This window comes from Gorilla gorilla, chromosome 14 (assembly GCF_029281585.2).
Source record: "Gorilla gorilla gorilla isolate KB3781 chromosome 14, NHGRI_mGorGor1-v2.1_pri, whole genome shotgun sequence".
Lineage (NCBI taxonomy): Eukaryota > Metazoa > Chordata > Mammalia > Primates > Hominidae > Gorilla > Gorilla gorilla.
The window spans coordinates 89,519,497-89,532,938 of record NC_073238.2 but is presented as its reverse complement, the minus strand read 5'-3'; the positions used below and the strand labels follow the sequence as shown (position 1 = coordinate 89,532,938).

At 36.8% G+C, this 13,442-nt stretch overlaps 1 pseudogene; it reads right to left on the bottom strand.

Annotated features, from left to right (window-relative positions):
- Positions 1 to 481: 481 nt before the first annotated feature.
- LOC101134655 (serine/threonine-protein kinase RIO3-like) lies at positions 482 to 2,817 on the bottom strand (annotated as a pseudogene).
- Positions 2,818 to 13,442: the final 10,625 nt, after the last annotated feature.

Below are 13,442 nucleotides of genomic sequence, written 5' to 3'. Positions count from 1 at the left end.
AGATTTAGTATAATTTTTAAAGGCCCTGGTACTTCAGAAATGGTAAATGAGCACTGGCTTTAAGTCACTAGCTGCATTAGCTTTTAATAAAAAAGTCAGTCTGTCCTTTAAAGCTTTGAAGACAGGCATTGACTTCTCTAGCTATGAAAGTCCCAGATGGCATTTTTTCCCCAATAGATAGCTATTTCATCTACATGGAGGATCTGTTTTTTAGTGTAGTTACATTCATCAATTATCTTAGATCTTCCGGATAATTTGCTATAGCTTCTACATCAGCATTTGCTGCTTCACCTTGCACTTTTTTTTAGAGGTGGTGAGATTTTATTTCCTCAATGCTGAGCTAAAAATTCCACACATTTGGCACATGTGTTACAAGGAGGGGGAAAAGCAGAGAAACACCACTGTATACCTCTCATATTTTGGTACTGCAAGTACGACCATAACTTTGTTTGCTATTGGCAACTGGCAATCACCTCTGTGTTTACATTGAAAGCGGTGGGCATTGGTGATATTCACCATACAATACTGGTGGGCATGAAGCAGCTTTCTTTCCATTCTTCTGAATGTGATCTTCATTCATTTTCTCCAAAGCTTCTATCTTAGCTAAAAAAGTCCCCTTCATTATCTGCTGAGATGTTTAAAACAGCATTGAAGAGGTCTCATTCATTAATGGCTTTCCTTACTACTCCTTTCTGGACAAAGTGTGAGACATTTTATAGTCATGGAACAATGATTCCAGTCCATTAAAACAAGTTGGTTCTTCTGACTGACTGATGTCAAACAACCAGACCTTTGCAGCATGCCAAAGTATGTTATACTTGCTGAGGTTGGTATGAAAAAGTGTACATTCATTACATAACCGCTGCATCAAATGAAGAGTTTGTTAGTAGGTTTCTTTCATTCCTTCACTACTGAGCTTTACTTCTTTTAATTTAGGGGCTGGAACATAATCATGGCCAATAAAAGACATAACTAAAATGTATTTCTTGCACTCAAGTTGTATAACTGTTGGACGAGGAATTCTAGTTCTCTGCATTCTTGAAAGATTGTGGATTTCGCTTTCTGCCCACATGTGGATAATCTTATGTGGACTTAGTTTACTGAAGTGATCTTGAAACCTAAGATCATCTTTAACTTATTTGTCATGAATCTTCCACTCATTAAGGGTTGTTGTAAATACCATGACGGCACATTCTGTAGGTATAACTTTACTATATTTCTTTTCATCCTCCATGCTCTTTCTGTATACATGAAAGACAATAGATTTCTCTCCTGTACTAATAGTCAATGATTGTCTCAAACATTCCAGAGTTGACCATTTTTACATAAGAAAACATGTCTCAGGATCAACTGCATTTTCTTCCATAGAATGCTCCTTTTTCTTGTGGAGGCAGGCACTTTGCTGTTCTTCTGAGTAGGCATGGTGTTTTGAAGCATCAAAAACTTTGTTTGGTAGTTTTAAATCCATTCTGTCTTCTACCTGAAATGCAGGTGCAAAATTTTCCATTCTTGCTGGATTCCTTCTCCCACATACTACTTCATGATGTTTGGTGGCAATGCCTTTTCCTTTTCCAATAAAACCCTTTTTGGGAGTGGGAACTGGTTTTGCTAGTCAGTAGAGATCATCATGAGTATCCTGCCAGTCAGCCTCATCTTCAGAGCTATCACTGTCTTCATCAGGATGCACTTTTCAATAATTTTCAAAGGACATGGAAACTTTTCTATCTCTACTGAATTTTCTTTTCTTTATGTCTAATTGTGCATCATATTCTTTGCCAAATTCCATCTATAATATCTGAGCCAACATTAGGTCACTGGAAGTGTCAATGTTTTCTTCAGTAATAAATGGTCTTTTAGCAACAGCTACTTGAGGAAAAGTGACAGTTTCTTCCCCTAACTGCAGTTCTTTGACCAACTGTTCATTCATTATATCAGCCAAAGAACAAGATATTGTCATTTGAAGGGTAGCCCATGGACACTTCCTGGGTCCCCAGGCCACTGCTGGCTTGGGCTTAGGCAATGTCACTTCCACCAGATTTTGGAGGGGAAGAAGTTCAGTAACAAGAACAGAGCAGAGAGGTGGTAGGACAGGAAGCAGGCTCTACCAAGGAGATAGGTGGAGCCAAGGTAACCAGAACTGAAGTGACAAATCCATCTCACATTTTTATGTGATAAAGATAGTTTCTATCCCTAAGCTTCATGAATGAACCGCTGCCAGCTTCAAGTTTTCTCCTTTGCATCTTCCTCACCTCTCTCAGCCTTCACGGAGCAGAAGAGAGTTAGGGCCTTGCTCTGGATTAGGCTTTGGCTTAAGGGGATGTTGGTGCTAGTTTGATCTTCTATCCAGACAACTAAACTTTCTCACATCAGCAATAAAGCTGTCTTGCTTTCTTAACATTTGTATGTTCACTGGAGTAGCACATTTAATTCCCTTCAAGAACTTTTCTTTTATATTCACAACTTGGCAAACAGTTTGGTGAAAAAAAATCTAGCTTTTGGCCTATCTTGGCTTTCAATATGCCTTCCTCATTAAGCTTAATTATTTCTAACTTTTGATTTAAAGTGAGAGATGAGTCACTCTTCCTTTTACTTGAGTACTTATACACCATGGTAGAGTTTTTAATTTGTCTCATTTCAATATTGTGTCTCAGGGAATAGGAAGGTGCAAGAAGAAGAGAGGTGGTAACAGCCAGTTAGCGGAGCTGTCAAAACACACACATTTACCTACTGTTTTTGCCATCTTATATGGGTGGGGTTCCTGATACCCAAAAACAATTGTAATAGTAACATCAAAGATCACTTACCACAGGTCACCATAATAGATATAATATTAATTTTTAAAGTTTAAAATATTGAAAGAATTACCAAAATTTGACACAAGTGTGCACATGACATTGGAAACATGGGGCTGATAGACTTGCTCAGTTCAGGGTTGCCACCGTGTCTGTGAAGCACAATAAAGTGAAGTAGAAAACAATGGAGGTATACCTGTAATTAATGTTCACTGTGTCATCTAAATGGAAATTAAATATAGGGGTTCACAAGCTAAATACATCTTAGAGACCCTTTAATCCAAGGAGGTAAGAGGAGAGAGACCATCCACTTGGTAACCAGAAAGGTATATATGTACCTTTAGTGTGTTCTTTTTCCCCTAGACTCAACTGGGAATAATGTTTAACCACATGTTTTTTCTTACATGCCTAGTTTGAATAACAGTTATACAACTGTATGCTACTTGCAGCTCTTGATCTTCATTATCAACATTTAAGTGTTCTTTGGGGGCTGTTTTAAGACATGCTTTACATTATGGATATTGATGTCACCTCTTTTTCACCCTCTGATTGAAGCTGCAGCCTTCCTTAGATAATAAGATTTTCCAAATTCTAACCTCTAGTTAGATGCAAATCAGAGGTTTTTGGGGGTATGTACCATGTCTTGTTTTATAGTTAAACAAGTTAAATAATTAGTGTCTTAGTTCGAGATGCTGTAACAAAGTACGATAAACTGGGTCACTTATAAACAGCAGAAATGTATTTCTCACAGGCCTGGTGGCTGGAAGTCCAAGATCAGGGTGCCAGCATGCTGAGTTCTGGTGAGGGCCCTCTTCCGGGATGTAGACTGCCAGTTTTTCATTGTAGTTTCACATAGTAGAAATTGATTGAGCTAACTCTATTTGCCTTTTTATAAGAACACTAATTCCATCATAGGGGTTCCACCCTCATGACCTAGTTACCTCCCAAAGGGCTCACCTCCTAATATCATTCTGTTGGGGGTTAGGGTTTCAACATATGAATTTGGCAGTGGGGTACGTAAACACACAATCCATGATAGCGGAGTAATGGTGAATTCTGCCTGTTTGCATTTAAATGGTTTGTAAAATCCCTCTAGGTGAAATAGCATATTGTATGGAATCATAGGAGGAGATTTTAGCATGTGAGCCACAGTGAGACAGAAAGCACATAGGATTTGTGTTAAGACAGACATGAATTCATTTCCTAGCTCTGCAAAACAGGGCTGAAGATTCCTGAACCTTCTGAATTCCAGCAGAGAAAATCTGGTCCTAAACCAATTATCTAGTTACATCTTTATCTATAGAATATATATCAACTTGTCTGCTTCAAGAAATTAAATTGGGACAATTGACACTGATCATCAGCTGCTTTCTGTAAATCAGTAAAACAAAATTATTACTTTTTTCTTAAATTCAGACATTATTTGTATTATATAGATCTTACTAATTTTCCTCCAAATTTAGTATTGATTTGTATGATATTGAGCAAATTAATATGCTATTCCAGCATATCAAATCTACCTTAGCAAAATTTGACAGATCATCTTTTAATGTTTTGCTACTCCTGCTTAACAATCCTCAGTATCTCTATTGTCTCATACCTGCATGTGGCCTCTGGGTGAAGGTAGATTAAGGCATAGGGAGAATCCTATTTTCTGGACTTTTATTTCTTTATTTCTGACTCCATCATACATCAAACCATCGATATGTAAAGTTCTTTGTGACAGTTTTTGAATTATTCCATGTCTGCATTTTGACAGCAGGAATAATGGTTTTAATGACAGACACTCATCTTCTCAGTAAGTAAGAAAAGATGGAAATGCAATGTTTCTCTTTACTTTATGAGTGTATTGTTATTTGTCATTTATTAACATTGTTTTGACTATTCTCATCATGAATCATTTTTCATGACCAGACTTTATTCTTTGGCAACACATCTCCCATTTCCTGTTGAGAAATCCCCTCTGGGAGACATTAATTCAGCTACTGAGGGACATTCTGTTTCCTTTTACAGGCAATGACTGCACAGCCTGCAAGAGGCCTGTTTTGGACATCAGTTGTTAATGTAAGTAATAATGATAATGAATTGCCTACTTGAGTGTTGTATACAAATGTCTAACAGGGTTGCCTTTTACAAATAGATAATGAATAGAATAGGCTTTGGACAAATGTGATCTCTGAATGAAGGCATCTTCTTGTTTATTAACAGCCACAGGTGTTCTGAATCCATGTCTTCCAGGCCAGTGACCCTGATTGTAAAGGTCACTTTACATACTGTCATTTCATGACTTCTGGCTTTCTCATGATGGATTAAAACAACAAAGGAATCAGAAAAAAAAGGGAGCGGGGAGCTGATGGGAGGCAAACTCAATGAGACATTGCATTGCTTTTTCTGTAGTCTCTGGTTCCTGGTGAGAGGTGAGAGCAGCATCCTGGTGGCCTCCTGTAGAGATGGGGGCTGGTTGGCCGAATCCCTCTCTCTGCTTGAACAGCTCACAAAGAGCTTGTGTGCGCCATGCTGGTAATCCAGCTCATCTGTTTCATCTGCCTCCTGTGAGATAGGGGAATAAAAAATAGGTAAAATACTCTAGAGAAGGTTGAAATGACTGATGACATTGTCGTGTGGTATCACTTGGGCTTGCATATTAAGTCATGCTTCTCTCTGCTATGTCTCCCACTTCTGGAAAAGAATTTAAAATCAAACAGAATAGCTTGATAGGTAGAAAGCAGAAATGTGTACATTACAGGTTAAATCTGACTTTTTTCTCTGGGAGAAATAAACTAAGAACATGAAAATCGGGGTTCACAACCCAGGTTTTCCTTAGCAGGACTGATTTTGAGAAAGTTGGAGTTAGAAAAATCTATGCCCTGTGTTTTGGGTCTGTACTGTGTTCAATATTACGATACAATTTAATGTATAATGTCGATGTGTCATTTAGTTGTTCTTATGTTCCATGAATTAATTTATTATTCAAAAACAATGTCAATTATTTTTACCCAGTTTACAAGTGACATAGAATTTGAGGAAAAAAAGTAAAGCACAAACTTATTTGAAAATATAAAGTTGGGATGGAGTCAAACTCTGAATGGATCTGAACATTGGGCATTTTCTGAGGATTGATGACCAGCTAGGAGGAGTTGATGGTCCTTGGCTGAAACTTGGGCCATTAACTCTAGCCAGTCATTAATTGCCTGGAAATGTCCTGGGCTGAGGTCATTATTGCTATTATAAACTGAATTAATGCCCTGTGCTTTAGCCAATAAGATTATTTGAATTATCTTTATTCTCCATTCAATTTATAATTATAAAAATGTACCAGAGGCAATCAGACCAGATGATAGATTAATCACATGCAAAATTACATTCTAAATGAATTGTTGTGGATTCATACGGCTACCCAAAGCATTTGAAGAAGTTGATTCCTCTGTGTTGGCATTTATTGAAGTTGATTTGCTAAGCTGCACCCCAATTCCTCCACCCTACTTCCTATCATTGGTTCAAATTCAAGTAAATACATTGAATGAGATTTTCAATTCACAATGTATAGATTCAACTTCCTGGAAGATATAATAGTTTGATTTTGGGGTATGAAAAATTGGGATGGTGGGCATGGGGATAGCAGAGTGGGTAGATGTGGGAAGAATATAAGTCCATGAATAAAAAGCTATATAAAACCTAAAACATATATACACAGACACAATTGCTTGACTTTGTGTTGTATTTTGCAGCCTTACAATTATTTTTATATTCATTATTTAACTTTACTCTTTCAGTAACATTTTCAGTGAAGTATGGCAGATATTATGATTCCATTTTATATAGGAGAAAATTGAGGTCTGAACGTTTAAGCAATTTGCCTTGTGTGGCATCTTTACAGATGACCAGAGCTGTCCTCAATCCAAGTTTGTTTCTCCAGTGTTAGTCTATAGCAAGGATCATTATTTTGTCCTGGGATGTTCCTTTAAGTTTTTATACTGACAGTGACTCAGTACTACTAATAAGTATTAGAATGTCTTTAAAAGCCTTTTTCAAGGTATGTCCAAACTACTTGAGTTCTTTGGAGGAAGAGTGCTATAGAACTAACAAGTAATACAGCATTTTGATACTTCAGGATGAGAAGATCCATTTGCTGCTCTATCTTCTCAGGGTCTGCTTGAGTATTTGTTTTGTTCTTAAGCCATTCATATTTGTGTTAACTATAACCTAATTAGGTAAATTATTGAATTTATGTGATGTTTTTATATGTCTGTATTCTAGTCTATATGTGGAAAGCCTCTTAAATAAAGAAACCTGCTATGATATAACCAGAATTTTACTGGCATACTACAGCAAGGAAGAACAATTACAAAGAAGTTCTGAAAAATTATTTGTGAATTAATTAACCAAGAAAGAATGAGTTTTTATTGTTTGTGGATTGCCCTAAGAAGTTGTTAGGATATGATATCAGAAGCAGAATGAACATTTGGATGAACTGATTTTTCTCTTAAGGCAAGGGTCAATGCAAACTAGATGATATTATGAGCTAAGAAGTATTATGCAAGCCATATGGCATTCTGCAGTTATAATTATAAAGCAATTGTTCTCATTCTTACGTACCTGGTGGGGGTGATTGTTCCTATTCCTCCTCCTGAACCTCTTTTCATGGCCAAGCTCTGGCCAGACCAGAAGGGCAGGCAGAGAAGACTCTCATTCAAGATCTACACTACTGTTAGAATCTCTAGATAATACGTTGTTTCAGAAACAACAAACAACAGTTTATAGAGTCAGACTAGGGGACTTTTTTTCTCCTTTCATCAAATGAGTTGGATTATGTGATAAGATAGTGACTATGCAGAAACATTTCTAACTCCAGAGAGTCCACACTTGGCAACTGCAACATTCACAAAAACTGAGAGCAGAATGATTAGAATCCAGACCAAGGAAACACATTACAGGGTCTATTGGGGTCTAGCTTGAAGAGCAAGGTGAACATCTTGCAGGTGAATTGTTCTATTTGGCCAGTGGTGTTTCTCCAAGTGCACCTGAAGTGTTAGCAATGACACAGATACCACATTGATAAACTGAGAGAAAATCTAAAACTATGACTTTGATAATTACTTCTTGAACTGAAGACTTTAGATTGGTCTGATGAGCTTTCAGAGCTATGAAAATATCATTTATAACATCAGGTAAGATTTAATTTCCTACTACCTTTCCAATTGTATAAATTTCTCACTACCTTTTCCAATTGTATAAACCCCATTATAGGAATTATTACATGAATAATGCATATACAAAAGTAAATTAGTGATTCTTCAGAGTAGCCTGTGTGGCTTCATTTTGTAAGTTCCCGGGCACATGCTGTAAGGAGACCTATTTCCCATGGGATGTAAAGAAAAGCCAGTAATAATTACCTGATAGATGCAACTGGTTTATTTGTGAGAAACAAGCAAAGGATGGGTTCCATAAATAAAATGGTGCTTAAGAGGGCACAGACTATGTAGTAGTGTAGGAATCATTTAACATGGCAGGTGTGCCAGTTATCTGTTTTGGGAAGGGCAGATTCTCTGGAGTTGAACAACTCCTATAAAGCAGTTGAAGAGTCTCTGAGGAGTAAAAGTGAACTGTACAGAAAAAAATAGCTCCAATATTTATTCCTTACCCTGTTACATGCCTGGCCTCTATGGACAGCACCATAATGATTTTTACAGAAGCACTTTGTTCTTCCAGTCAGAGTCTATTTTTTTTTATGATTAGAAGTTAGGGTTAACAATGTGGGGATATTTTAGGTACCAGAAGGGGCCACTGTGAAGAAGATGACTCTCTGACTAGTTTAGGGTCATGACTAGTAGATAGAATTGTATCCAGAGGATCAGGCAATCTTGGAAAGTGAGCAAGGTATAATCATTCTAGTCATGACCCTACAATTTTGAACTCTCATTCAAGGGAGGTTAAGAGTATCGCATGGGATAGTGCAAGACATAATAAATCCTATTTCTATTGGTGATTATATTATGGGCCTCAGTCCCTCCTTTGGTTGTGGTTAGAAAGGGTATTTTACTAGTTTGGGTAAAGGGTTGATTAATATAGTCTGAATGTTGATGGGCTCAGTACCCCCAAATCCTACCGATATTAGTAAAATTTTTGGACCACGTGAAGCCTGGTATCTTGCAAAGATCTTCAAGTTATGTCTGCTATATGCTTCTCTGTAAGACAGTGTCCAAACTAGCTATGACCTAATTATGAAAAGGGAAATTCGCTGGAATGTCAAGCAATAAGCCTTTTAAAGAGCATTTAAACTCTTAGTTTCATTTACATAATAAATCTCTTTACCCAGCAAAAATATTCTCTAAAAATGGAGACACAGTGAAGACACTTTGCTAATAGCTGACCTATTCTAAGAGAAGTACTAAAGAGTGTTTTTCAAGTAAAGGAAAATGATTCCAAAAGGAAACTCAAATATTTAAAGAGAAATGAAAGGCAACAGAAAGAGTAAACATGTGGGTCAATCTAAATGGTTGTTGAGTCAATAAAACCATGATAGTAATGCACTGCAGGATCTAAAATACATTGAGCCTTTCCCATCAGCAAGGCCTGGGGTCCCAGCACTGGTGAATCTCAGGATGTCTGTTGCATTTCACAGGTGAGCCACTTGCCTCTGACCTCTGAGCAAGCTCTTCCCGCTTTATATTCTGGTTGCCAGAGTTTTGTGTGGTGAGGGAGTTCTCTTTGCTTTCCAGCTTTGCCCTCTGCTTTCTGTGCCTTGGGTGATCCTTTTCATTCCTGCTGTACCACTCTTGGCCTCTGGAGAGGGGATGCAGCCCGTAGATGCTCTGTGAAGAAAGAATTACCTGAGAGGGCTCTCTCCACTCTTCCGCTCCTCTCTCAGTTTTAGTGAGGTGAATGCCTGGAGTTAAGCCTAGGGGTGTAATTTCTCCCTGCCACAATTTGAGGTCTCCCTAAGATGTGAGGGAAAGAACTAGAGGGTGGTGTAGTCTTCCTTTCTGTCTTGGGCCTCACATCATCATTCACACACAGCCCTAGAAGGCTTGCTGAAAGTTAGACTGGGTACTCATTACCTTTTTCAGTGGCCCATTGCTCCCCTCACTCTCTATTTCAGTCAGGCACAGGAGCTCTGGATCTTTCCTCTTTTTTTATTTTTTATTGTTTTTGAGATGCAGTCTTGCTCTGTTGCCCAGGCTGGAGTGCAGTGGTGCAATCTCAGCTCACTGCAACCTCTGCCCTCGGGTTCAAGCAATTCTCTTGCCTCAGCCTCCCAGGTAGATGGGATTACAGATGCACACCACCATGCCCGTCTAATTTTTGAATTTTTAGTAGAGACAGGGTTTTGCCATGTTGGCCAGGCTGGTCTTGGACTCCTGACCTCAGGTGATCCACCTGACTTGGCCTCCCAAAGTGCTAAGATTACAGGCATGAGCCACCATGCTCAGTTTTTTCTTCTCTTTTGAGGGCTTGTCACTTTCTGGAGTTTGTTTCATTTAAGTTTCTTTCAGTCCTCAGCTGTCTAATGGATTTCAAGAGAAACTACACTTACATAGTTCATCTGAATTGCTTTTGGTTACTAGCATGTATTACTTATTTTGACCCTAATTACTGATGGTATAATAAGCTTTGCTCTTACAAGTGAAAAGACCTGCCTTCTTTGAATATGGCAGAAGTAGTAGACCAAATGGTGATGGTAGTGTTGGACATGATTTCAGAGAAAAGAAGACCAATACTAGTTTTTCTCCGATGTTAAATTCAAAAATATTCTCTATTATGTGATCCTATGAGGACTGGTCATGTACAATTGTTATTATAGGCTCAGATGTGATTGTTATCAAGGGTTAAAATTCTGTCAAGAATGTATTTCTCTAAGATAAGAAAATAATGTGGTTCTGGGTTTTTAAACATATGAATTGTAGACTAGACTTGCTTGTTTGACTGATATTTTGAGAATTATTAATGATCTTATTGCATGGTGTATTAGTCAGGGTTCTCTAGAGGGGCAGAACTAGTAAGACAGACATATATATAAAGGGGAGTTTGTTAAGGAGTGTTGACTCACAGGATTACAAGGTGAGGTTCTACAATAGGCTGTCTGCAAGCTGAGAAGAAAGGAGCAATGAAGCCAGTCCAACTCTGTCCCAAAGCTGAAAAACTTGGAGTCCAATGTTCGAGGACAGGAAGCATCCAGCACAGGAGAAAGATAGAGGCCAGACAATTAAACCAGTCTAGTCTTTCCACGTTCTTCTGCCTGCTTTTATTCTGGCCGCCCTGGCAGCTGATTAGATTGTGCCCACCCAGTTTAAGGGTGGGTCTGCCTTTCCCAGTCCACTGACTCAAATGTTAATCTCCTTTGGTAAAACCCTCGCAGACACACCCAGGAACAATACTTTGCATCCTTCAATCCAATCAAGTTGACACTCAATATTGACCATCACACATGCATACAATCAAGGAATGTAACAGGTTTTTCAGCGGCAGATAAGACTGAAGAGCAAAAATTAAAGTTAGAAGCTTGAAAGAAAAAGCTTCTTTAGATTATTACAGCATATTTCATAATTAGATAACAAATCAATAAAGTAGGTGATGATCTAGATACTGAATGTCCACAAAATTGTACCACCAAATCTCTCATGAATATGATAAAATACTTTTAATTTTATTTTCCATCACAAAAAGATCTAACAGAGGCAATTCATTCCTTTTGTAAAGTTAAATAACAAATTTGACTATCAGCTTATGGGATAAATTATCAGAACTGGTTACCTACGAAAGACTAAGTATAAATTTTGAAACTGCAGTTATCACTTGTTTGATTTTAGATAAAAATAAAAAATTAATAATTCAAGCTCATTTAAAATTTTTTTTTAAAAAATCTAGCCAAGTGCAGGATTCATTCCTGTAGTCCCAGCATTTTGGGAGTCTAGGGTGGGCAGATCACTTGAGGTCAGGAGATTGAGACCAGCTTGGCCAACATGGCAAAACCCCGTCTCTACTAAAAATACAAAAATTAGCTGGGTATGGTGGTGCATGACTGTAATCCCAGCTACTTGGAAGGCTGAGGCAAGAGAATCGCCTAAGCCTGGTGCAGTGAGCCAAGATTGTGCCACTTCACGAGAACAAGGCTCTGTCCTCAAAAAAAAAAAAAAAGAAAAGAAAATATCTTCTTCCATTCCCTTCAACATATTTGTCACACTGTGTTTTTTTTTCCTGTGGTTTTATGCTTATTAAAAAAATAAACAGTTTAGATCTATATAATCTCTTGCAAGAAGCATTACTGTCAATCTAATTTAGATTAGATAAATTAGTAAGAAACAAGCTCGATTGTTACCTTAAACATAAATATTGATAAATATGCTGTTCATTAAAAGTGTCCATAAGGTGTTTCATATGTTTCATATGGGGAACCATATTTCAATCATGATTTTTTTCTTTAGTTATGATTGCAGAATGACAAAACTTCATGAGTCTTACAATATTCCCATGTATTACTTGCGTCTATGCGTACCTCAGTGAACAACTTGTAGAAGTTTTGTAATTCTTTTATTTTTCTATATGGTCATTCTAATTATATATAGTCAAAGTCACTTTTATATGCACTGAAACTAATGATTTAAAAAGTAGGCTTGAAGTTTGTATGTTATTTTTGTCTACTTAATTTCTCTTTTATTGTACTTTCCAAAAGTATCATTTTGTGGAGGATTGAAATTTAAACAAACAAAACTGGTTCTTTATTACAGATAGTTTGGAAAGCATCATTCTGAAGCAAAATTACAGACTTTCAAAATTTAATATTGTATACCATTTGAGCTATTATTCAATTTGTGCAATTGCTCCCTTGTTATTAAGCAAAACATTTTACTGTCTTCCTATTCCCAAGATTTGTTTTCAATAATAGCAATCCAATGAAAGCTCTAAAAGCTGAAGTATTTTGGCACTTCATTCATGGAATATTTTGATTGAAAATTTCAAATGATTTTGAACAAAATGCTGCTGAAATTTAGAGGGCTCATTTGCAAAATGTTCAATACCATTTTAAGACAATTTAAAAAGTAATTCTCTAGATTTTCAAATACATTAAAGTTTAATTGACATTGGCAGAAAATAAAGTGCATAATGCCATAATGAAATATTTATTTTATAGTCAAGATAAGTCTAGTAACAAAAATTGTGTTGCTCAATAATTCTATGTATATGTAAAAATACTTGTAAATTTGGGTAACTACAACTTCTCTTTTAATTGGCAGAATACTAAAACATATTGGATGCAATTTTGAATTCTGTGTGTACCACGAACAATTCCAAATATATTTTTGCCATAGAACTTTTCTTATTTAATAAAAATATTTTATTATAATGCTTTCCTCCATCAAAATTTATACAGTATTTAAAATATCACCTAAATGCAAAATTTTATCTGTATTTTTAATTTTTAATTTTGTGGGTGCATAGTAGGTGTATATGTTTATGGCTTACATGAGATATTTTGATACAGGCATGCAATATGTAATCATCACATCAGGATAAATAGGGTACCCATCAACTCAAGCCTTTTTCTTTTGTGTTTTAAACAATCCAGTTATGCTCCTTAAAGTTATTTTAAAATAGACAATTAAGTTATTTTTTACTATATTCACCCTGTTGTGCTAGCAAATTCTAGGTCTT